Below are 24,820 nucleotides of genomic sequence, written 5' to 3'. Positions count from 1 at the left end.
TTATCTGTGATGGGGACTGTTATCTGTGATGTTTACCATTACCTGTGATGAGAAGAGTTATCTGTGATGATGACAGTTAAGTATGACTTAGACAGTTAACTGTGATGGGGCCAGTTATCTGTGATGGAGACATTTATCTGTGACTCAGATAGTTATCTGTGATGGGGACAGCGATCTGTGACTCAGACATTTATCTGTGATGTGGACCATTATCTGTGATGGGTATATTTATCTATGGCTCAGACAGTTATCTGTGATGGGGACATTTATCAGGGACAGTTACCTGTGACTCAGACAGTTATCTGCGATGAGGAAAGTTATCTCTGATGCAGACAGTTATCTGTGATTCAGAAATTTATCTGTGAATCAGACAGTTTTCAGTTATGAGGACAGTTATCAGTGATGAGCACAGTTATCAGTGATTCAAACAGTTATCTGTGATGCGGAGAGTTTTCTGTGATGAAGACAATTATCTGTAATGGGGACTGTTATTTCTGATGTTTACCGTTATCTGTGATGAGGTCAGTTACCTGTGATGGGAACAGTTACCTGTAATGGGAACAGTTACCTTTGATGGGGACAGTTATTTGTGATGGGGACAGTTATCTGTGATGGGAGCAGTTACCTTTGATGGGGACAGTTATCTGTGATGGGGACAGTTATCTGTGACTCAGACAGTTATCTGTGATGAGGACAGTTATCTGTGAATCAGACAGTTTTCAGTAATGAGGAGAGTTATCACTGATGAGGACAGTTATCAGTGATTCAGACAGTTATCTGTGATGCGGACAGTTTTCTGTGATGAGGATAATTATGGGGACAGTTATCTGTGATGTTTACAGTTATCTGTGATGAGGACAGTTATCTGTGATGAGGACAGTTATCTGTGATGAAGACAAATATCTCTAATGGGGACTGTTATTTGTGATGTTTACCGTTATCTGTGATGAGGACAGTTATCTGTGATGGGAGCAGTTACCTTTGATGGGGACAGTTATCTGTGATGGGGACAGTTATCTGTGACTCAGACAGTTATCTGTGATGAGGACAGTTATCTGTGAATCAGACAGTTTTTAGTTATGAGGACAGTTATCAGTGATGAGCACAGTTATCCATGATTCAGACAGTTATCTGTGATGCGGACAGTTATCTGTGATGAGGATAATAATCTGTAATGGGGACAGTTATCTGTGATGTTTACAGTTATCTGTGATGAGGACAGTTATCTGTGATGAGGACAGTTATCAGTGACTCAGACAGTTATCTGTGAGCATGGTCACTCTCCACATGGTCACTCTCCAGATGGCCACTCTCCACATGGCCAATCTTCATGAGGTCACTCTCCACACCGTCACTCTCAACATTGTTACTCTCCACATGGGCACCCTCCAATCGGTCACTCTCCACATGGTCACGCTCCACATGATCACTCTCCACTTGCTCACTCTCTACATGGTCAATCTCCACATGGTCACTCTCCACATTGTTGCTCTCCACCTGGTCACTCTCCACACAGTCACTCTCCACACAGTCACTCTCCAAATGGTCAATCACCAAATGGTCACTCTCTACATGGTCTCTCTCTACATGGTCAAGCAGCACTCGGTCACTCTTCACGTGGCCACTCTCTACATGGTCATTCTCCACATTGTCACTCTCTATCTGGTCACTCTGCACATGCTCACTCTCCACACGATCAGTCAGCACAAGGTCACTCTTCACATAGTCACTCTCCACTCGTTGGCTCTCCAGAGGTTCAATCTCCACATGTTCACTCTCTATATGGTCACTCACCACATCGTCACTATCCACCAAGTTACTCTCCACATGGCCACTCTCCACGTCATCATTCGTCAAGTGCTCACAATCCACACAGTCACTCCCAACATGGTTAATCTCCAAATAGTCCGTTATCTGTGACAGGGACAGTTATTTGTGATGGGGAAGTTAACTGTGACTCAGACAGTTATCTGTGATGAGGACAGTTATATGTGATGTGGACAGTTTCTGTGATGAGGACAGTTATACGTAATGAGGACAGCTATCTGTGACTCCGAGAGTTATCTATGATGAGGACAGTTATCTCTGATGAGGACGATTATCTGTGATAGGGAGAGTTATCTGTGATGGGGCAGTTATCTATGATGGGGACAGTTATCTGTGATGGGGGCAGTTATCATTGATGAGGTTAGTTATCTGTGATAGGGACAATTATTTGTGATGGCGACAGTTATCTGTGATGGTTACAGTTATCTGTGACTCAGACAGTTATCTGTGAATCAGACAGTTATCAGTTATGAGGACAGTTATCAGTGATGAGGACAGTTATCAGTGATTCAGACAATTATCTGTGATGCGGACAGTTATCTGTGATGAGGACAATCATCTATAATGGGGACAGTTATCTGTGATGAGGACAGTTATCTGTGATGGGACTGTTATCTGTGATGTTTACAGCTATTTGTGATGAGGACAGTTATCTGTGACTTAGACAATTATTTGTGATGGGGACAATTATCTGTGACTTAGACAGTTATCTCTGATGGTGACAGTAATCTGTGACTCAGACAGTTATCTGTGATGGGGACATTTATCTATGACTCAGACAGTTATTTGTGATGGAGACAGTTATCTGTAATGAGGACAGTTACCTGTGATGGGGAGAGTTATCTGTGATGAGGACAGTTGTCTGTGATGTGGACAGTTATCAGTGATGAGGACAGTTATCTGTGATGAGGACAGTTATCTTTGACTTAGACATTTATCTGTGATGGGGACAGTTTTCTGTGATGGAGACATTTATCTGTGATGGGGACAGTTACCTGAGACTCAGACAGATATGTGTGATGAGGACAGTTATCTGTGATGAGGACAGTTATCTGTGAATCAGACAGTTATCTGTGATGTGGACAGTTCACAGAATCACAGAAACCCCACAGGACAATTATCTGTAATGGGGACAGTTAACTGTGACTTAGTCAGTTAACTGTGATGGGACAGTTGTCTGTGATGTGGAGATTTATCTGTGACTCAGATAGTTATCTGTGATGGGGACAGCGATCTGTGACTCAGACATTTATGTGTGATGGGGACCGTTATCTGTGATGGGTACATTTATCTATGGCTCAGACAGTTGTCTGAGATGGGGACAGTTATCAGTAATGAGGACAGTTAACTGTGATGGGGATATTTATGTGTGATGGGGACAGTTATCTGTGACTCAGACAGTTATCTGTGATGGAGACAGTTATCTGTGATGAGGACAGTTATCTGTGATGATGACAGTTATCTGTGATGAGGACAGTTATCAGTGATTCAGACACTTATCTGTGAGCATGATCACTCTCCACATGGTCACTCTCCTCGTGGTCAATCTTCATGAGGTCACTTTCCACACGGTCATTCTCCACATTGTTACTTTCCACATGGGCACCCTCCACTCGGTCACTCTCCACATGGTCACTCTCCACATGATCACTCTCCACTTGCTCACTCTACATGGTCACTCTCCACATGGTCACTCTCCACATTGTTGCTCTCCACCTGGTCACTCTCCACCTGGTCACTCTCAACACAGTCAAACTCCAAATGGTCACTCTCCAAATGGTCACTCTCTACACGGTCTCTCTCTACATGTTCACGCAACACTCAGTCACTCTTCACATGGTTACTCTCTAAATGGTCATTCTCCAAATTCTCACCCTCTACATGGTCACTCTCCACATGCTCACTCTCCACTCGATCACTCAGCTCAAGGTCACACTTCACATAGTCACTCTCCACTCGTTGACTCTCCACATGTTCAATCTCCACATGGTCACTCTCTATATGGTCACTCACCACATCGTCACTATCCACAAAGTTACTCTCCACACGGCCACTCTCCACGTAATCATTCTTCATGTGCTCACACACCAAACGGTCACTCCCAACATGGTTACTGTCCAAATGGTCAGTTAACTGTGATGGGGACAGTTATCCGTGACTGTTATGAAGACAGTTATTTGTGATGTGGACAGTTATTAGCGATGGGAACAGTTACCTTTGATGGGGACAGTTATCTGTGATGAGGACAGGTATCTGTGACTCAGACAGTTATCAATTATGAGGACAGTTAACAGTGATGAGGAGAGTTATCAGTGTTTCAGACATTTATCTGTGATGAGGACAGTTATCTGTGACACAGATAGTTATCTCTGATGGGGACTGTTTTCTCTGATGAGGACTGTTATCTGTGAGACAGACAGTTATTTGTGGTTGGGAAAGTTAACTGTGATGTGTACAGTCATCTGTGACGAGGACAGTTATCTGTGATGAGGACAGTTATCTGTAATGGGGACAGTTATCTGTGATGGGGACAGTTTCTGTGATGAGGACAGTTATCTGTGCTGGGGACAGTTTTCTGTGATGTGGACAGTTATCTGTGCTAGGGACAGTTACCTGTTATGGGAACAGTTACCTCTGACTCAGAGAGTTATCCATGATGAGCACAAATGTCTGTGATGGGGACAGTTATCTTTGATGAGGACAGTTAACTGTGATAGGGCCTGGCATCTGTGATGTTTACATTTATCTGTGATGATGACAGTTATCTGTGACTTAGACAGTTATCTGTGATGGGGACAATTATCTGTGAAGTGGACAATTATCTGTGATGGGGCAGTTGCCTGTGACTCTGACAGTTATCTGTGACTAAGACCGTTATCTGTGATGAGGACAGTTATCTCTGATGAGAAAAGTTACCTGTGATGAGGACAGTTGTCTGTGATGAGTGCAGGTATCTGTGATGAGGATAGTTATCTGTGATGTGAACAGTTATCTGTGATGAGGACCATTATCTGTGATGTGAACAGTTATCTGTGATGAGGACCATTATCTGTGATGAGGACAGTTATCTGTGATGCGGACAGTTAACTGTGATGGGGACAGTTATCATTTATGAGGACAGTTAACCTTGATGAGGACAGTTTTCAGTGATTCAGATATTTATCTGTGATGAGGACATTTATCTGTGATGAGGACAGTTATCTGTGATGTTTACAGTTATCTGTGATGAGGACAGTTATTTGTGGTGAGGACAGTTATCTTTGACTTAGTGAGTTATCTATGATGTGGACATTTATCTGTGATGGGGACATTTATCTGTGATGGGGACAGTGATCTGTGACTCAGACAATTATCTCTGATGGTGACTATTATCTGTGACTCTGACAGTTACCTGTGATGGGGACAGTTATCTGTGACAAAGACCATTATCTGTGATGAGGGCAGTTATCTGTAATGATGACAGTTACCTGTGATGGGGAGATTTATTTGTGATGGGACCGTTATCTATGACTCAGACAGTTATGTGTGATGGGGACAGTTATCTGTGATGGGGACAGTTGTCTGTGATGAGGACAGTTATCTGTGACTTAGACATTTAACTGTGATGGGGTCAGTTATCTGTGATGGGGACATTTATCTGTGATTCAGACAGTTATCTGTGATGTGAACAGTTTTCTGTGATGAAGACAATTATCTGTAATGGGGACTGTTATCTGTGATGTTTACCGTTATCTGTGATGAGGTCAGTTAACTGTGATGAGGACAGTTATCTGTGATTTAGACAGTTAACTGTGATGGGGACAGTGATCTGTGACACAAACATTTATCTGTGATGGGGATCGTTATCTGTGATGGGTACATTTCTCTATGACTCAGAAAGTTAGCTATGATGGGGACATATATCTGTGATGAGGACCCTTATCTGTGATGAGTACAGTCGTCAGTGACTCAGACAGTTATCTGTGATGGGAAGCTTTATTTGTGAGACAGAGAGTTATTTTTGTTGGGGACAGTTATCTGCGATGAGGGCAGTCATCTGCGACTCAGACACTAATCTGTGATGAGGACAGTTATCTGTGTAGGGGACATTTATTTGTGATGCGGATAATGTATCTGTGATGGGAACAGTTATCTGTGATGAGGACAGTTATCTGTGATGTGGACATTTATTTGTGATGGGGACAGTTATCTGTGACTCAGACAGTTATGTGTGAGGAGGACAGTTATCTGTGATGAGGCGAGTTATCTCTGATAGGAACAGTTATCTGTGATGGGAACAGTTATCTATGATGGGGACAGTTATCTATGATTGCGACAGTTATCTGTGATGTGGACAGATATCTGTTATGGGAACAGTTCCCTCTGACTCAGACAGTTATCTGTGATGATGACAGTTAACTGTAATGGCGACTGTTATCTGTGATGAGGACAGTTATCTGTGGTGAGGAGAGTTATCTGAAATGAGGACAGGTGTCTGTGATGAGGACAGTTATCTGTGATGAGGACAGTTATCTGTGATGGGGACAGTTATCTGTGATGAGGACAGTTAACTGTAATGGCGACTGTTATCTGTGATGAGGACAGTTATCTGTGGTGAGGACTGTTATCTGTGATGGGAACAGTTACCTTTGATGGGGACAGTTATCTGTGATGGGGGCAGTTATCTGTGACTCAGACAGTTATCTGTGATGAGGAAATGTATCTGTGATGATGACAGTTATCTGTGACTGAGACAGTTATCTGTGAATCAGACAGTTTTCAGTTATGAGGACAGTTATCAGTGATGAGCACAGTTATCAATGATTCAGACAGTTATCTGTGATGAGGACAATTATCTGTAATGGGGACAGTTATCTGTGATGTTTACATTTAGCTGTGATGAGGACAGTTAACTCTGATGTGGATAGTTATCTGTGACTTTGACATTTATCTGTGATGGGGACTGTTATCTGTGATGGGGACATTTATCTGTGATGGGGACAGTGATCTGTGACTCAGACAGTTATGTGTGATGAGGACATTTATCTGTGATGAGGACAGTAATCTGTGATGGGGACAGTTATCTTTGATGAGGACAGTTATCTGTGATAGGGACAATTACCTGTGATGCGGACAGTTATCTGTGATGTGGACAGTTATTAGTGATGGGGACAGTTATCTTTGATGAGGACAGTTATTAGTGATGGGGACAGTTATCTGTGATGGGAACAGTTACCGTTGATGGGGACAGTTATCTCTGATGGAGACAGTTATCTGTGATGATGACATTTATCTGTGATGAAGACAGTTAACTGTAATGTGGACAGTTATCTGTGATAAGGACAGTTATCTGTGACTGAGAGAGTTATCTGTGATGGGGACATTTATCTGTGACTCAGACAGTTATCTCTGATGGGGGCAGTTATCTATGACTCAGACAGATATGTGTGATGGGGACAGTTATCTGTGATGGTGACAGTTGTCTGTGATGTGGACAATTATCTGTGACTCAGACAGTTTTGTGTGGTGAGGGCCATGGTGTGGAGATGCCAGAGTTGGACTGGGGTGGACAAATGTAAGAAGTCACACAACACCAGGTTATAGTCCAACAGCTTTATTTGAAATCACAAGCTTTCAGAGCGCTGCTCCTTCATCAGGTGAAGTGGAGAAATGCATAAAGGCACAGCTTTTATAGTCAGAGAATAATATCAGATGTTTACAGGTAATCTTTCCAACTGCCATTTATCACACCTCGGCAGAGAGATAATCACAGCAATCAAAGGTGTGAATGGTGTCCAAACAGGTCAGTCAGGACAACATTACATCAAAGAACAATGAGGTGGGGTCACAAGGGGTCAAATATTGCAGATGCTGGAGTCTGTATGAAAAACAAAAAAACAGACAAAAAACATTTTTTTTGCTGGAAATCACAGCAGGTCCGGCCGCACCTGTGTAGAGAGAACAAGCCAATGTCGACTCGAGTCTGGATGACCCTGCGTCAGGTGGGGTTACATGTAGCGTGACATGAACCCAAGATCTCGGTTGAGGCCGTCCTCATGGGTGCGGAACTTGGCTATCAGTTTCTGCTCGACGATTTTGCGTTGTCGTGTGTCTCGAAGGCCGCCTTGGAGAATGCTTACCCGAAGATCGGAGGCTGAATGTCCTTGACTGCTGAAGTGTTCCCCGACTGGGAGGGAACACTCCTGCCTGGTGATTGTTGCGCGGTGTCCATTCATCCGTTGTCGCAGTGTCTGCATGGTCTCGCCGATGTACCATGCTCCGGGGCATCCTTTCCTGCAACGTATGAGGTAGACAACGTTGGCCGAGTCACATGAGTATGTACCATGTGCCTGGTGGTTGGTGTCCTCACGTGTGATGATGGTATCTGTGTTGATGATCTGGCATGTCTTGCAGAGGTTGCTGTGGCAGGGTTGTGTGGTGTCGTGGTCGCTGTTCTCCTGAAAGCTGGGTAATTTGCTGCGAACGATGGTCTGTTTGAGATTAGGCGGCTGTTTGAAAGCGAGTAGTGGAGGCATGGGGATGGCCTTAGCGAGATTTTCGTCATCATCGATGACATGTTGAAGGCTGCGAAGAACATGGCGTAGTTTCTCCACTCCGGGGAAGAACTGGACGACGAAGGGTACGCTGTTGGTTGTGTGCCGTGTTTGTCTTCTGAGGAGGTCTATGCGATTTTTCGCTGTGGCCCGTCGGAACTGTCGATCGACGATTCGAGCATCATATCCCGTTCTTACAAGGGCATCTTTCAGTGTCTGTAGGTGTCCATCGCGTTCCTTCTCGTCTGAGCAGATCCTGTGTATTCGCAGGGCGTGTCCATAGGGGATGGCTTCTTTAATGTGGTTAGGGTGGAAGCTGGAGAAGTGAAGCATCGTGAGGTTGTCTGTGGGCTAGCGGTAGAGTGATGTGCTGAGGTGTCCGTCTTTGATGGAGATTCGTGTGTCCAAGAATGAAACCGATTCTGAGGAGTAGTCCATGGTGAGTTTGATGGTGGGATGGAACTTGTTGATGTTATCGTGTGGTCTTTTCCGTGATTCTTCGCCGTGGGTCCATAGGAAGAAAATGTCGTCGATATATCTGGTATATAGCGTTGGTTGGGGATCCTGTGCAGTGAAGAAGTCTTGCTCGAACTTATGCATGAAGATGTTTGCATATTGGGGTGCGAATTTGGTCCCCGTGGCTGTTCCGTGTGTTTGGGTAAAGAGCTGGTTGTCGAAGGTGAAGACATTGTGGTCAAGGATGAAGCGGATGAGTTGTAGGATGGTGTCTGGAGATTGGCTGTTGTTGGTGTTGAGTACTGAGGCTGTTGCAGCGATGCCGTCATCGTGGGGGATACTGGTGTAGAGTGCCGAGACGTCCATCGTGGCGAGGAGTGTTCCTGGTTCAACTGGTCCGTGGGTGCTGAGTTTCTGTAAGAAGTCTGTAGTGTTGCGACAGAAGCTGGGGGTTCCCTGTACGATGGGTTTCAGGATGCCCTCGACATATCCAGAGAGCTTCTCACACAGGGTTCCGTTGCCTGGTACAACAGGACGTCCGGGTGTGTTGGCTTTGTGTATCTTTGGGAGGCAGTAGAGGTCTCCCATGCGGGGAGTACGTGGGATGAGAGCATGTAGGATGCTTTGAAGGTCTGGATCGAAGGTCTTGATCAGTCTGTTGAGTTGGCAGGTGTGTTCTTTGGTCGGATCTGCGGGTAACTGTCTGTAGTGTTCCTGGTTGTCCAGTTGTCGGTATACTTCTTTGCAATAGTCCGTTCTGTTCAGTATGACGATGGCGCCTCCTTTGTCCGCTGGTTTGATGACGATGTTGCGGTTGGTCTCCACCACATGGACTCCACCTCGAAACCGAGATGGAGTCCATGTTCTCAGCCTGTGCTCAGGACACAGCGCACCAGCTACGAGACATCGCCAAACAAACAAGGCAACTGACCACACCCTTCAACCAGACGAAATTGAAGTTCTCAGCCGAGGGCTCAATTTCTGCCCCACCACCAAAATGGACCCCATCGGTCTCACGGCAGTCACAGAGGAATTCATCAGGAGAATGAGGCTCTGGGAATTCTTCCACAAATCCCAAGATGTCAGCAGCGATCCCAATGAGACAATCAATGATCCGGAACAGCAGACAGAGGGATCCGCAGTGCAGCAACCGAAGGAGAAAGCGTCAAATTGGACCCCTCCGGAGGGTCGCTGCCCTAAGCTTGACATGTATGCTCAAGCTGTCAGGAGATGCATCAACGCCAGATTCATCAGCCGCACTCACAAGACTGTCCAGAATGTCACCCGAGCAGAATGCACCCATGAGGACGGCCTCAACCGAGATCTTGGGTTCATGTCATGCTACATGTAACCCCACCTGACGCAGGGTCATCCAGACTCAAGTCAACATTGGCTTGTTCTCTCTACACAGATGCGGCCGGACCTGCTGTGATTTCCAACAAAAAAAATGTTTTTTGTCTGTTTTTTTGTTTTTCATACAGCCCCCAGCATCTGCAATATTTGACCCCTTGTGACCCCACCTCATTGTTCTTTGATGTAATGTTTTCCTGACTGACCTGTTTGGACACCATTCACACCTTTGATTGCTGTGATTATCTCTGTGCCGAGGTGTGATAAATGGCAGTTGGAAAGATTACCTGTAAACATCTGACATTATTCTCTGACTATATAAGCTGTGTTTTTATGCATTTCTCCACTTCACCTGACGAAGGAGCAGCGCTCCGAAAGCTTGTGATTTCAAATAAAGCTGTTGGACTATAACCTGGTGTTGTGTGACTTCTTACATTTGTGTGATGAGGACAGTTATCTCTGATGGGGACAGTTATCTGTGAGTCAGACAGTTATCTGTGATGGGCCCAGTTTTCTCTGATGAGTCTTGTTATCTGTAAGACAGAGTTATTTGTGGTGGGGACAGTTATCTGTGATGAGGACAGTCATCTGTGACTCGGACAGTTATCTGTGACTAAGACATTTACCTGTGATGAGGGCAGTTGTCTGTGATAGTGACAGTTATCAGTGATGGGGACAGTTATCTGTGATGGGAAAGTTAACTGTGACTCAGACAGTTATCTGTGATGAGGACAGTTATATGTGATGAGGACAGTTATCTGTGATGATGACAGTTATCTGTGAGGAGGTCGATTACCTGTGATATGGATAGTTATCTGTGATGGGGACAGTAATCTGTGATGGGGACAGTTATCTTTGATGAGGACAGTTATCTGTGATAGGGAAAATTACCTGTGATGGGGACAGTTATCTGTGATGGGGAGAGTTACCTGTTATGAAGAGAGTTATTTGTGATGTGGACAGTTATTAGTGATGGGAACAGTTACCTTTGATGGGGACAGTGATCTGTGATGGGGACAGTTATCTGTGACTCAGACAGTTACCTGCGATGAGGAGAGTTATCTGTTATGAGGACAGTTAACAGTGATGAGGACAGTTATCAGTATTTCAGACAGTTATCTCTGATGAGGACATTTATCTGTGATGAGGACAGTTATCCCTGATAAGGACAGCTTTCTGTGACTGAGAGAGTTATCTGTGATGTGGACAGTTATCTGTGATGGGGATATTTATCTGGGATGTGGACAGTTATCTGTGATGGAGACAGTTATCTGTGACTCAGACAGTTATCAGTTATGCGGACAGTTAACAGTGATGAGGACAGTTAATTGTGTTTCAGACAGTTATGTGTGATGAGGACATTTCACAGAATCACAGAATCACAGAAACCCCACAGTGCAGATAGAGGCCATTTCGGCCCATCGAGCCTGCACCAACACATACCCCACCCGATCCCCGTAATCCCTACACCAACACATATCCCACCCTATCCCCGTAACCCCACGTATTTAATCCCCCTAACACTAAGGGTCAATTTATCATAGCCAATCAACCTAACTCGCACATCTTTGGACTGTGGGAGGAAACCGGAGCACCCGGAGAAAACCCACGCAAACACGGGGAGAATGTGCAAACTCCACACAGACAGTCACCCGAGGCCGGATTCGAACCCGGGTCCCTGGTGCTGTGAGGCAACAGTGCTAACCACTATGCCACCGTGCTGATTTATCCATGATGAGGACAGTTACCTGTAATGGGGACAGTTATCTGTGATGTTTACAGTTATCTGAGATGAGGACAGGTATCTGTGATAAGGACAGTTATCTGTGACTGAGAAAGTTTTCAGTGATGGGGACAGATATCTGTGATGGGGATATTTATCTGTGATGGCGACAGTTTCTGTGCCTCAGACAGTAATTTCTGATGGGGACAGTTATCTGTGATAAGGACAGTTATCTGTGACTGAGAAAGTTATCTGTGATTGGGACTGTTATCTGTGATGGGGATATTTATCTCTGATGGTGACTGTTATCTCTGACTCAGACAGTTATCTGTGATGAGGACTGTTATCTGTGACTCAGACAGTTATCTCTGATGGGGGCAGTTATCTATGACTCAGACAGTTATCTGTGATGGTGACAGTTATCTGTGATGGGAACAGTTGTCTGTGATGTGGAGAATTATCTGTGACGCAGACAGTTATGTTTGATGAGGACAGGTATCTCTGATGGGGCCAGTTATATGTGAATCAGACAGGTATCTGTGATGGCGACAGTTATCTGTGATGGGAACAGTTGTCTGCGATGTGGACAATTATCTGTGACTCAGACAGTTATGTTTGATGAGGACAGGTATCTCTGATGGGGCCAGTTATATGTGAATCAGACAGGTATCTGTGATGGGCACAGTTTTCTCTGATGAGGACCGTTATCTGTGAGACAGACAGTTATTTGTGGTGGGGACAGTTATCTGTGATGAGGATAGTCATCTGTGACTCAGACAGTTATCTGTGACTAAGGCAGTTATCTGTGATGAAGGCAGTTGTCTGTGATAGGGACAGTTATCTGTGATGGGGACAGTTATCTGTGATGGGGAAGTTAACTGTGACTCAGACAGTTATCTGTGATGGGGACAGTTATATGTGACGAAGGCAGTTATCTGTGATGATGAATGTTATCTGTGATGATGACAGTTATCTGTGATGAGGTAGATTATCTGTGATATGGACAGTTATCTGTGATGGGGACGGTTATCTGCGATTGGGACAGTAGTCTGTGATGGGGACAGTTATCTTTGATGAGGACACTTTTCTGTGATAGGTACAATTACCTGTGATGGGGACAGTTATCTGTGATGGGGAGCATTACCTGTTATGAAGAAAGTTACCTGTGATGTGGACAGTTATTAGTGATGGGGACAGTTATCTGTGGTGAGAACAGTTACCGTTGATGGGGACAGTTATCTGTGATGGGGACAGTTATCTGTGACTCAGACAATTATCTGTGACTCAGACAGTTATCAGTTGTGAGGACAGTTAACAGTGATGAGGACAGTTATCAATGTTTCAGACAGTTATCTGTGATGAGGACATTTATCTGTGATAAGGACAGTTATCTGTAATGGGGACAGTTATCTGTGATAAGTACAGTTATCTGTGACTGAGAGAGTTATCTGTGATGGGCACAGTTTTCTCTGATGAGGACCGTTATCTGTGAGACAGACAGTTATTTGTGGTGGGGACAGTTATCTGTGATGAGGACAGTCATCTGTGACTCAAACAGTTATCTGTGATGAGGACAGTTACCTGTGATGGGGACATTTATTAGTGCTGGGGATTGGATCTGTGATGAGGACAGTTATATGTGATGCAGACAGTTATCTGTCACTCAGACAGATATCTGTGATGAGGATAGTTATCTGTGATGGGGACAGTTATCTGTAATGGGGACAGTTACCTGTGATGGGGACAGTTATCTGTAATGGGGACAGTTACCTGTGATGGGGACAGTTATCTGTAATGGGGACAGTTACCTGTGATGGGGACAGTTATCTGTGATGGGGACAGTTAGCTGTAATGGGGACACTTAACTGTGATGGGGACAGTTTTTGTGATGAGGACAGTTATCTGTGCTAGGGGCAGTTATCTGTGATGTGGACAGTTATCTATGATGGGAACAGTTATCTGTGATTGGGACAGCTATATATGATGGGGACAGTTATCTGTGATGAGGACAGATATCTGTGACAATGACAGTTAACTGTGATGGGGACAGTTATCTGTGATGAGGACAGATATCTGTGACAATGACAGTTAACTGTGATGGGGACAGTTATCTCTGATGGGAACATTTATCTGTGACGGGGACAGTTTTCTGTGACTCAGACAGTTATGTGTGATGAGCATAGTTATCTGTGATGGGGACAGTTATCGATGATGGTGACAGTTATCTGTGATGAGCACAAATGTCTGTGATGAGGAAAGTTATCTGAGATGAGGACAGTTATCTGTGATGAGGACAGTTAACTGTGATAGGGCCTGGTATCTGTGATGTTTACATTTATCTGTGATGATGACAGTTATCTGTGACTTAGACAGTTATCTGTGATGGGGACAATTATCTGTGACTCAGACAGTTATCTGTGATGGGGACAGTTATCTGTGATGAGGTCGGTTATCTATGACTCAGAGAGTAATTTGTGATGGGGACAGTTATCTGTGAAGGGGACAATTATCTGTGATGGGGCAGTTATCCCTGACTCAGACAATTATCTGTGATGAGGCCAGTTGCCTGTGACTCTGACAGTTATCTGTGACTAAGACAGTTATCTGTGATCAGGACAGTTATCTGTGATGAGGACATTTATCTGTGATGGGGAGAGTTACCTGTGATGAGGACAGTTAACTCTGATGAGAAAAGTTACCTGTGATGAGGACAGTTGTCTGTGATGAGTGCAGGTATCTGTGATGAGGGTAGTTATCTGTGATGTGGACAGTTATCAGTGCTGTGAACAATTATCTGTGATGAGGACAGTTATCTGTGATGGGGAGAGTTACCTGTTATGAAGAGAGTTATTTGTGATGTGGACAGTTATTAGTGATGGGAACAGTTACCTTTGATGGGGACAGTGATCTGTGATGGGGACAGTTATCTGTGACTCAGACAGTTACCTGCGATGAGGAGAGTTATCTGTTATGAGGACAGTTAACAGTGATGAGGACAGTTATCAGTATTTCAGACAGTTATCTCTGATGAGGACATTTATCTGTGATGAGGACAGTTATCTATAATGGGGACAGTTATCCCTGATAAGGACTGCTTTCTGTGACTGAGAGAGTTATCTGTGATGTGGACAGTTATCTGTGATGGGGATATTTATCTCGGATGTGGACAGTTATCTGTGATGGAGACAGTTATCTGTGACTCAGACAGTTATCAGTTATGCGGACAGTTAACAGTGATGAGGACAGTTAATTGTGTTTCAGACAGTTATGTGTGATGAGGACATTTATCCATGATGAGGACAGTTACCTGTAATGGGGACAGTTATCTGTGATGTTTACAGTTATCTGAGATGAGGACAGGTATCTGTGATAAGGACAGTTATCTGTGACTGAGAAAGTTTTCAGTGATGGGGACAGATATCTGTGATGGGGATATTTATCTGTGATGGCGACAGTTTCTGTGCCTCAGACAGTAATTTCTGATGGGGACAGTTATCTGTGATAAGGACAGTTATCTGTGACTGAGAAAGTTATCTGTGATTGGGACTGTTATCTGTGATGGGGATATTTATCTCTGATGGTGACTGTTATCTCTGACTCAGACAGTTATCTGTGATGAGGACTGTTATCTGTGACTCAGACAGTTATCTCTGATGGGGGCAGTTATCTATGACTCAGACAGTTATCTGTGATGGCGACAGTTATCTGTGATGGGAACAGTTGTCTGTGATGTGGAGAATTATCTGTGACGCAGACAGTTATGTTTGATGAGGACAGGTATCTCTGATGGGGCCAGTTATATGTGAATCAGACAGGTATCTGTGATGGCGACAGTTATCTGTGATGGGAACAGTTGTCTGCGATGTGGACAATTATCTGTGACTCAGACAGTTATGTTTGATGAGGACAGGTATCTCTGATGGGGCCAGTTATATGTGAATCAGACAGGTATCTGTGATGGGCGCAGTTTTCTCTGATGAGGACCGTTATCTGTGAGACAGACAGTTATTTGTGGTGGGGACAGTTATCTGTGATGAGGATAGCCATCTGTGACTCAGACAGTTATCTGTGACGAAGGCAGTTATCTGTGATGAAGGCAGTTGTCTGTGATAGGGACAGTTATCTGTGATGGGGACAGTTATCTGTGATGGGGAAGTTAACTGTGACTCAGACAGTTATCTGTGATGGGGACAGTTATATGTGATGAAGGCAGTTATCTGAGATGATGAATGTTATCTGTGATGATGACAGTTATCTGTGATGAGGTAGATTATCTGTGATATGGACAGTTATCTGTGATGGGGACAGTTATCTGCGATTGGGACAGTAGTCTGTGATGGGGACAGTTATCTTTGATGAGGACACTTTTCTGTGATAGGTACAATTACCTGTGATGGGGACAGTTATCTGTGATGGGGAGCATTACCTGTTATGAAGAAAGTTACCTGTGATGTGGACAGTTATTAGTGATGGGGACAGTTATCTGTGGTGAGAACAGTTACCGTTGATGGGGACAGTTATCTGTGATGGGGACAGTTATCTGTGACTCAGACAATTATCTGTGACTCAGACAGTTATCAGTTATGAGGACAGTTAACAGTGATGAGGACAGTTATCAGTGTTTCAGACAGTTATCTGTGATGAGGACATTTATCTGTGATGAGGACAGTTATCTGTAATGGGGACAGTTATCTGTGATAAGTACAGTTATCTGTGACTGAGAGAGTTATCTGTGATGGGCACAGTTTTCTCTGATGAGGACCGTTATCTGTGAGACAGACAGTTATTTGCGGTGGGGACAGTTATCTGTGATGAGGACAGTCATCTGTGACTCAAACAGTTATCTGTGATGAGGACAGTTACCTGTGATGGGGACATTTATTTGTGCTGGGGATTGGATCTGTGATGAGGACAGTTATATGTGATGCAGACAGTTATCTGTCACTCAGACAGATATCTGTGATGAGGATAGTTATCTGTGACGGGGACAGTTATCTGTAATGGGGACAGTTACCTGTGATGGGGACAGTTATCTGTAATGGGGACAGTTACCTGTGATGGGGACAGTTATCTGTAATGGGGACAGTTACCTGTGATGGGGACAGTTATCTGTGATGGGGACAGTTAGCTGTAATGGGGACACTTAACTGTGATGGGGACAGTTTTTGTGATAAGGACAGTTATCTGTGCTAGGGGCAGTTATCTGTGATGTGGACAGTTATCTATGATGGGAACAGTTATCTGTGATTGGGACAGCTATATATGATGGGGACAGTTCTCTGTGATGAGGACAGATATCTGTGACAATGACAGTTAACTGTGATGGGGACAGTTATCTCTGATGGGAACATTTATCTGTGACGGGGACAGTTTTCTGTGACTCAGACAGTTATGTGTGATGAGCATAGTTATCTGTGATGGGGACAGTTATCGATGATGGTGACAGTTATCTGTGATGAGCACAAATGTCTGTGATGAGGAAAGTTATCTGAGATGAGGACAGTTATCTGTGATGAGGACAGTTAACTGTGATAGGGCCTGGTATCTGTGATGTTTACATTTATCTGTGATGATGACAGTTATCTGTGACTTAGACAGTTATCTGTGATGGGGACAATTATCTGTGACTCAGACAGTTATCTGTGATGGGGACAGTTATCTGTGATGAGGTCGGTTATCTATGACTCAGAGAGTAATTTGTGATGGGGACAGTTATCTGTGAAGGGGACAATTATCTGTGATGGGGCAGTTATCACTGACTCAGACAATTATCTGTGATGAGGCCAGTTGCCTGTGACTCTGACAGTTATCTGTGACTAAGACAGTTATCTGTGATGAGGACAGTTATCTGTGATGAGGACATTTATCTGTGATGGGGAGAGTTACCTGTGATGAGGACAGTTAACTCTGATGAGAAAAGTTACCTGTGATGAGGACAGTTGTCTGTGATGAGTGCAGGTATCTGTGATGAGGGTAGTTATCTGTGATGTGGACAGTTATCAGTGCTGTGAACAATTATCTGTGATGAGGACAGTTAGCTGTGATGAGGAGAATTGTCTGTGGTGAGCATATTTTTCTGTGATGCAGACAGTTATTTGCGATGGTAACAGTGATCTATGATGAGGACCAGTTATCTGTGATGAGGACAGTTATCTGTGATGAGGACAGTTAACTGTGATGGGGACAGTTATCAGTTATGAGGACAGTTAACAGTGATGAGGACAGTTATCAGTGATTCAGACATTTATCTGTGATGAGGACATTTATCTGTGATGAGGACAGTTATCTGTGATGTTTACAGTTATCTGTGATGAGGACAGTTATCTGTGAGGAGCGCAGTTATCTTTGACTTGGAGAGTTATCTATGATGGGGACAGTTATCTGTGATGGGGACATTTATCTGTGATGGGGCAGTTATCTGTGACTCAGACAGTTATGTGTGATGTAGACAGTTATCTGTGATGGGGACATTTGTCTGTGATGTGGACAGTTAGCTGTGATGAGGAGAGTCATCTGTGATGAGGTTACTTATCTGTGATGCGGACAGTTATTTGTGATGGTAACAGTGATCTGTGATGAGGACAATTATCTGTGATGTGGACAGTTATCTGTGATGTGAACTGTTTTATGTGATGAAGACAATTATCTCTGATAGGAACAGTTATCTGTGATGGGGAAGTTAACTGTGACTCAGACAGTTATCTGTGATGAGGACAGTTATACGTGATGAGGACAGTTATCTATGACTCCGACAGTTATCTGTGATGAGGACAGTTATCTGTGATCAGTACGATTTTCTGTGATAGGGACAGTTATCTGTGATGGAGACAGTTATCTTTGATGGTGACAGTTATCTGTGATGGTGACAGTTATCTTTGATGAGGCTAGTTATCTGTAATAGGGACAATTATCTGTGCTGAAGAGTGTTACCTGTGATGGGAACATTTATTTGTGATGCGGGCTGTTATCTGTGATGGGAACAGTTACCTTTGAAGGGGACAGTTATCTGTGATGGGTACAATTATCTGTGACTCAGACAGTTATCTGTGATGAGGAGAGTTATGTGTGATGAGGACAGATATCTGTGATTCAGACAGTTATCTGTGAATCAGACAGTTTTCAATGATGAGGACAGTTATCAGTGATGAGGACAGTTATCAGTGATTCAGACAATTATCTCTGATGTGGACAGTTATCTGTGATGAGGACAGTTATCTGTGATGAGGACAGTTATCTGTGACTTAGACTGTTATCTGTGATGGGGACAGTTATCTGTGGTGAGGACAGTTATCTGAAATGAGGACAGGTGTCTGTGAAGAGGACAGTTATCTGTGATAGGGACAGTTATCTGTGATGGGGAGAGTTACCTGTGATGAAGACAGTTATCTGTGATGTGGACAGTTATTAGTGATGGGGATATTTATCTGTGATGTGAACAGTTACCTTTGATGGGGACAGTTACCTGTGATGGGGACAGTTATCTGTGACTCAGACAGTTAGCTCTGATGAGGAAAGTTATCTGTGATGGGGACAGTTATCTGTGACTCAGACAGTTGTCTGTGAGTCAGACATTTTTCAGTTATGAGGACAGTTATCAGTGATGAGCACAGTTATCAGTGATTCAGACAGTTATCTGTGATGTGGACAGTTATCTGTGATGAGGACAATTATCTGTAATGGGGACAGTTATCTGTGATGTTTACATTTATCTGTGATGAGGACAGTTAACTGTGATGAGGAGCGTTATCTGTGACTTAGACATTTATCTGTGATGGGGTCAGTTATCTGTGATGGGGACATTTATCTGTGATGGGGACAGTTATCTGTGAATCAGAGAGTTATGTGTGATGAGGACAGTTATCTGTGATGAGTACAGTTGTCTGTGAATCAGACAGTTATCTGTGATGTGAACAGTTTTCTGTGATGAAGACAATTATCTGTAATGGGGACTGTTATCTGTGATGTTTACCGTTATCTGTGATGAGATCAGTTATCTGTGATGAGAACAGTTGTCTGTGACTTAGACAGTTAACTGTGATGGGGACAGTTATCTGTGATGGGTACATTTATCTGTGACTCAGATATTTATCTGTGATGGGGACAGCGATCTGTGACTCAGACATTTATCTGTGATGGGTACCGTTATCAGTAATGAACACAGTTAACTGTGATGGGGACATTTTGTGTGATGGGGACAGTTATCTGTGATTCAGACAGTTATCTGCGATGAGGAGAGTTATCTGTGATTCAGACAGTTATCTGCGATGGAGCCAGTTATCTGTGAAGAGGACAGTTGTCTGTGATGAGGACAGTTATCTGTGATCGGGAAAGATATCTGTGATGAGGACAGTTATCAGTGTTTCAGACAGTTATCTGTGATGAGGACATTTATCTGTGATGAGGACAGTTATTTGTAATGGGGACAGTTATCTGTGATAAGTACAGTTATCTGTGACTGAGAGAGTTATCTGTGATGGGCACAGTTTTCTCTGATGAGGACCGTTATCTGTGAGACAGACAGTTATTTGCGGTGGGGACAGTTATCTGTGATGAGGACAGTCATCTGTGACTCAAACAGTTATCTGTGATGAGGACAGTTACCTGTGATGGGGACATTTATTTGTGCTGGGGATTGGATCTGTGATGAGGACAGTTATATGTGATGCAGACAGTTATCTGTCACTCAGACAGATATCTGTGATGAGGATAGTTATCTGTGACGGGGACAGTTATCTGTAATGGGGACAGTTACCTGTGATGGGGACAGTTATCTGTAATGGGGACAGTTACCTGTGATGGGGACAGTTATCTGTAATGGGGACAGTTACCTGTGATGGGGACAGTTATCTGTGATGGGGACAGTTAGCTGTAATGGGGACACTTAACTGTGATGGGGACAGTTTTTGTGATGAGGACAGTTATCTGTGCTAGGGGCAGTTATCTGTGATGTGGACAGTTATCTATGATGGGAACAGTTATCTGTGATTGGGACAGCTATATATGATGGGGACAGTTATCTGTGATGAGGACAGATATCTGTGACAATGACAGTTAACTGTGATGGGGACAGTTATCTCTGATGGGAACATTTATCTGTGACGGGGACAGTTTTCTGTGACTCAGACAGTTATGTGTGATGAGCATAGTTATCTGTGATGGGGACAGTTATCGATGATGGTGACAGTTATCTGTGATGAGCACAAATGTCTGTGATGAGGAAAGTTATCTGAGATGAGGACAGTTATCTGTGATGAGGACAGTTAACTGTGATAGGGCCTGGTATCTGTGATGTTTACATTTATCTGTGATGATGACAGTTATCTGTGACTTAGACAGTTATCTGTGATGAGGACAGATATCTGTGACAATGACAGTTAACTGTGATGGGGACAGTTATCTGTGATGAGGACAGATATCTGTGACAATGACAGTTAACTGTGATGGGGACAGTTATCTCTGATGGGAACATTTATCTGTGACGGGGACAGTTTTCTGTGACTCAGACAGTTATGTGTGATGAGCATAGTTATCTGTGATGGGGACAGTTATCGATGATGGTGACAGTTATCTGTGATGAGCACAAATGTCTGTGATGAGGAAAGTTATCTGAGATGAGGACAGTTATCTGTGATGAGGACAGTTAACTGTGATAGGGCCTGGTATCTGTGATGTTTACATTTATCTGTGATGATGACAGTTATCTGTGACTTAGACAGTTATCTGTGATGGGGACAATTATCTGTGACTCAGACAGTTATCTGTGATGGGGACAGTTATCTGTGATGAGGTCGGTTATCTATGACTCAGAGAGTAATTTGTGATGGGGACAGTTATCTGTGAAGGGGACAATTATCTGTGATGGGGCAGTTATCACTGACTCAGACAATTATCTGTGATGAGGCCAGTTGCCTGTGACTCTGACAGTTATCTGTGACTAAGACAGTTATCTGTGATGAGGACAGTTATCTGTGATGAGGACATTTATCTGTGATGGGGAGAGTTACCTGTGATGAGGACAGTTAACTCTGATGAGAAAAGTTACCTGTGATGAGGACAGTTGTCTGTGATGAGTGCAGGTATCTGTGATGAGGGTAGTTATCTGTGATGTGGACAGTTATCAGTGCTGTGAACAATTATCTGTGATGAGGACAGTTAGCTGTGATGAGGAGAATTGTCTGTGGTGAGCATATTTTTCTGTGATGCAGACAGTTATTTGCGATGGTAACAGTGATCTATGATGAGGACCAGTTATCTGTGATGAGGACAGTTATCTGTGATGAGGACAGTTAACTGTGATGGGGACAGTTATCAGTTATGAGGACAGTTAACAGTGATGAGGACAGTTATCAGTGATTCAGACATTTATCTGTGATGAGGACATTTATCTGTGATGAGGACAGTTATCTGTGATGTTTACAGTTATCTGTGATGAGGACAGTTATCTGTGAGGAGCGCAGTTATCTTTGACTTGGAGAGTTATCTATGATGGGGACAGTTATCTGTGATGGGGACATTTATCTGTGATGGGGCAGTTATCTGTGACTCAGACAGTTATGTGTGATGTAGACAGTTATCTGTGATGGGGACATTTGTCTGTGATGTGGACAGTTAGCTGTGATGAGGAGAGTCATCTGTGATGAGGTTACTTATCTGTGATGCGGACAGTTATTTGTGATGGTAACAGTGATCTGTGATGAGGACAATTATCTGTGATGTGGACAGTTATCTGTGATGTGAACTGTTTTATGTGATGAAGACAATTATCTCTGATAGGAACAGTTATCTGTGATGGGGAAGTTAACTGTGACTCAGACAGTTATCTGTGATGAGGACAGTTATACGTGATGAGGACAGTTATCTATGACTCCGACAGTTATCTGTGATGAGGACAGTTATCTGTGATCAGTACGATTTTCTGTGATAGGGACAGTTATCTGTGATGGAGACAGTTATCTTTGATGGTGACAGTTATCTGTGATGGTGACAGTTATCTTTGATGAGGCTAGTTATCTGTAATAGGGACAATTATCTGTGCTGAAGAGTGTTACCTGTGATGGGAACATTTATTTGTGATGCGGGCTGTTATCTGTGATGGGAACAGTTACCTTTGAAGGGGACAGTTATCTGTGATGGGTACAATTATCTGTGACTCAGACAGTTATCTGTGATGAGGAGAGTTATGTGTGATGAGGACAGATATCTGTGATTCAGACAGTTATCTGTGAATCAGACAGTTTTCAATGATGAGGACAGTTATCAGTGATGAGGACAGTTATCAGTGATTCAGACAATTATCTCTGATGTGGACAGTTATCTGTGATGAGGACAGTTATCTGTGATGAGGACAGTTATCTGTGACTTAGACTGTTATCTGTGATGGGGACAGTTATCTGTGGTGAGGACAGTTATCTGAAATGAGGACAGGTGTCTGTGAAGAGGACAGTTATCTGTGATAGGGACAGTTATCTGTGATGGGGAGAGTTACCTGTGATGAAGACAGTTATCTGTGATGTGGACAGTTATTAGTGATGGGGATATTTATCTGTGATGTGAACAGTTACCTTTGATGGGGACAGTTACCTGTGATGGGGACAGTTATCTGTGACTCAGACAGTTAGCTCTGATGAGGAAAGTTATCTGTGATGGGGACAGTTATCTGTGACTCAGACAGTTGTCTGTGAGTCAGACATTTTTCAGTTATGAGGACAGTTATCAGTGATGAGCACAGTTATCAGTGATTCAGACAGTTATCTGTGATGTGGACAGTTATCTGTGATGAGGACAATTATCTGTAATGGGGACAGTTATCTGTGATGTTTACATTTATCTGTGATGAGGACAGTTAACTGTGATGAGGAGCGTTATCTGTGACTTAGACATTTATCTGTGATGGGGTCAGTTATCTGTGATGGGGACATTTATCTGTGATGGGGACAGTTATCTGTGAATCAGAGAGTTATGTGTGATGAGGACAGTTATCTGTGATGAGTACAGTTGTCTGTGAATCAGACAGTTATCTGTGATGTGAACAGTTTTCTGTGATGAAGACAATTATCTGTAATGGGGACTGTTATCTGTGATGTTTACCGTTATCTGTGATGAGATCAGTTATCTGTGATGAGAACAGTTGTCTGTGACTTAGACAGTTAACTGTGATGGGGACAGTTATCTGTGATGGGTACATTTATCTGTGACTCAGATATTTATCTGTGATGGGGACAGCGATCTGTGACTCAGACATTTATCTGTGATGGGTACCGTTATCAGTAATGAACACAGTTAACTGTGATGGGGACATTTTGTGTGATGGGGACAGTTATCTGTGATTCAGACAGTTATCTGCGATGAGGAGAGTTATCTGTGATTCAGACAGTTATCTGCGATGGAGCCAGTTATCTGTGAAGAGGACAGTTGTCTGTGATGAGGACAGTTATCTGTGATCGGGAAAGATATCTGTGATGAGGACAGTTATCAGTGTTTCAGACAGTTATCTGTGATGAGGACATTTATCTGTGATGAGGACAGTTATTTGTAATGGGGACAGTTATCTGTGATAAGTACAGTTATCTGTGACTGAGAGAGTTATCTTTGATGGGCACAGTTTTCTCTGATGAGGACCGTTATCTGTGAGACAGACAGTTATTTGCGGTGGGGACAGTTATCTGTGATGAGGACAGTCATCTGTGACTCAAACAGTTATCTGTGATGAGGACAGTTACCTGTGATGGGGACATTTATTTGTGCTGGGGATTGGATCTGTGATGAGGACAGTTATATGTGATGCAGACAGTTATCTGTCACTCAGACAGATATCTGTGATGAGGATAGTTATCTGTGACGGGGACAGTTATCTGTAATGGGGACAGTTACCTGTGATGGGGACAGTTATCTGTAATGGGGACAGTTACCTGTGATGGGGACAGTTATCTGT

Source organism: Somniosus microcephalus, chromosome 8 (assembly GCF_052327205.1).
Source record: "Somniosus microcephalus isolate GS21.2 chromosome 8, FLI_Smic_1.0, whole genome shotgun sequence".
In the NCBI taxonomy this organism is placed as follows: Eukaryota; Metazoa; Chordata; class Chondrichthyes; order Squaliformes; family Somniosidae; genus Somniosus; species Somniosus microcephalus.
The sequence above is the reverse complement of the archived record's forward strand: the minus strand, read 5'-3'. Positions refer to the sequence as shown.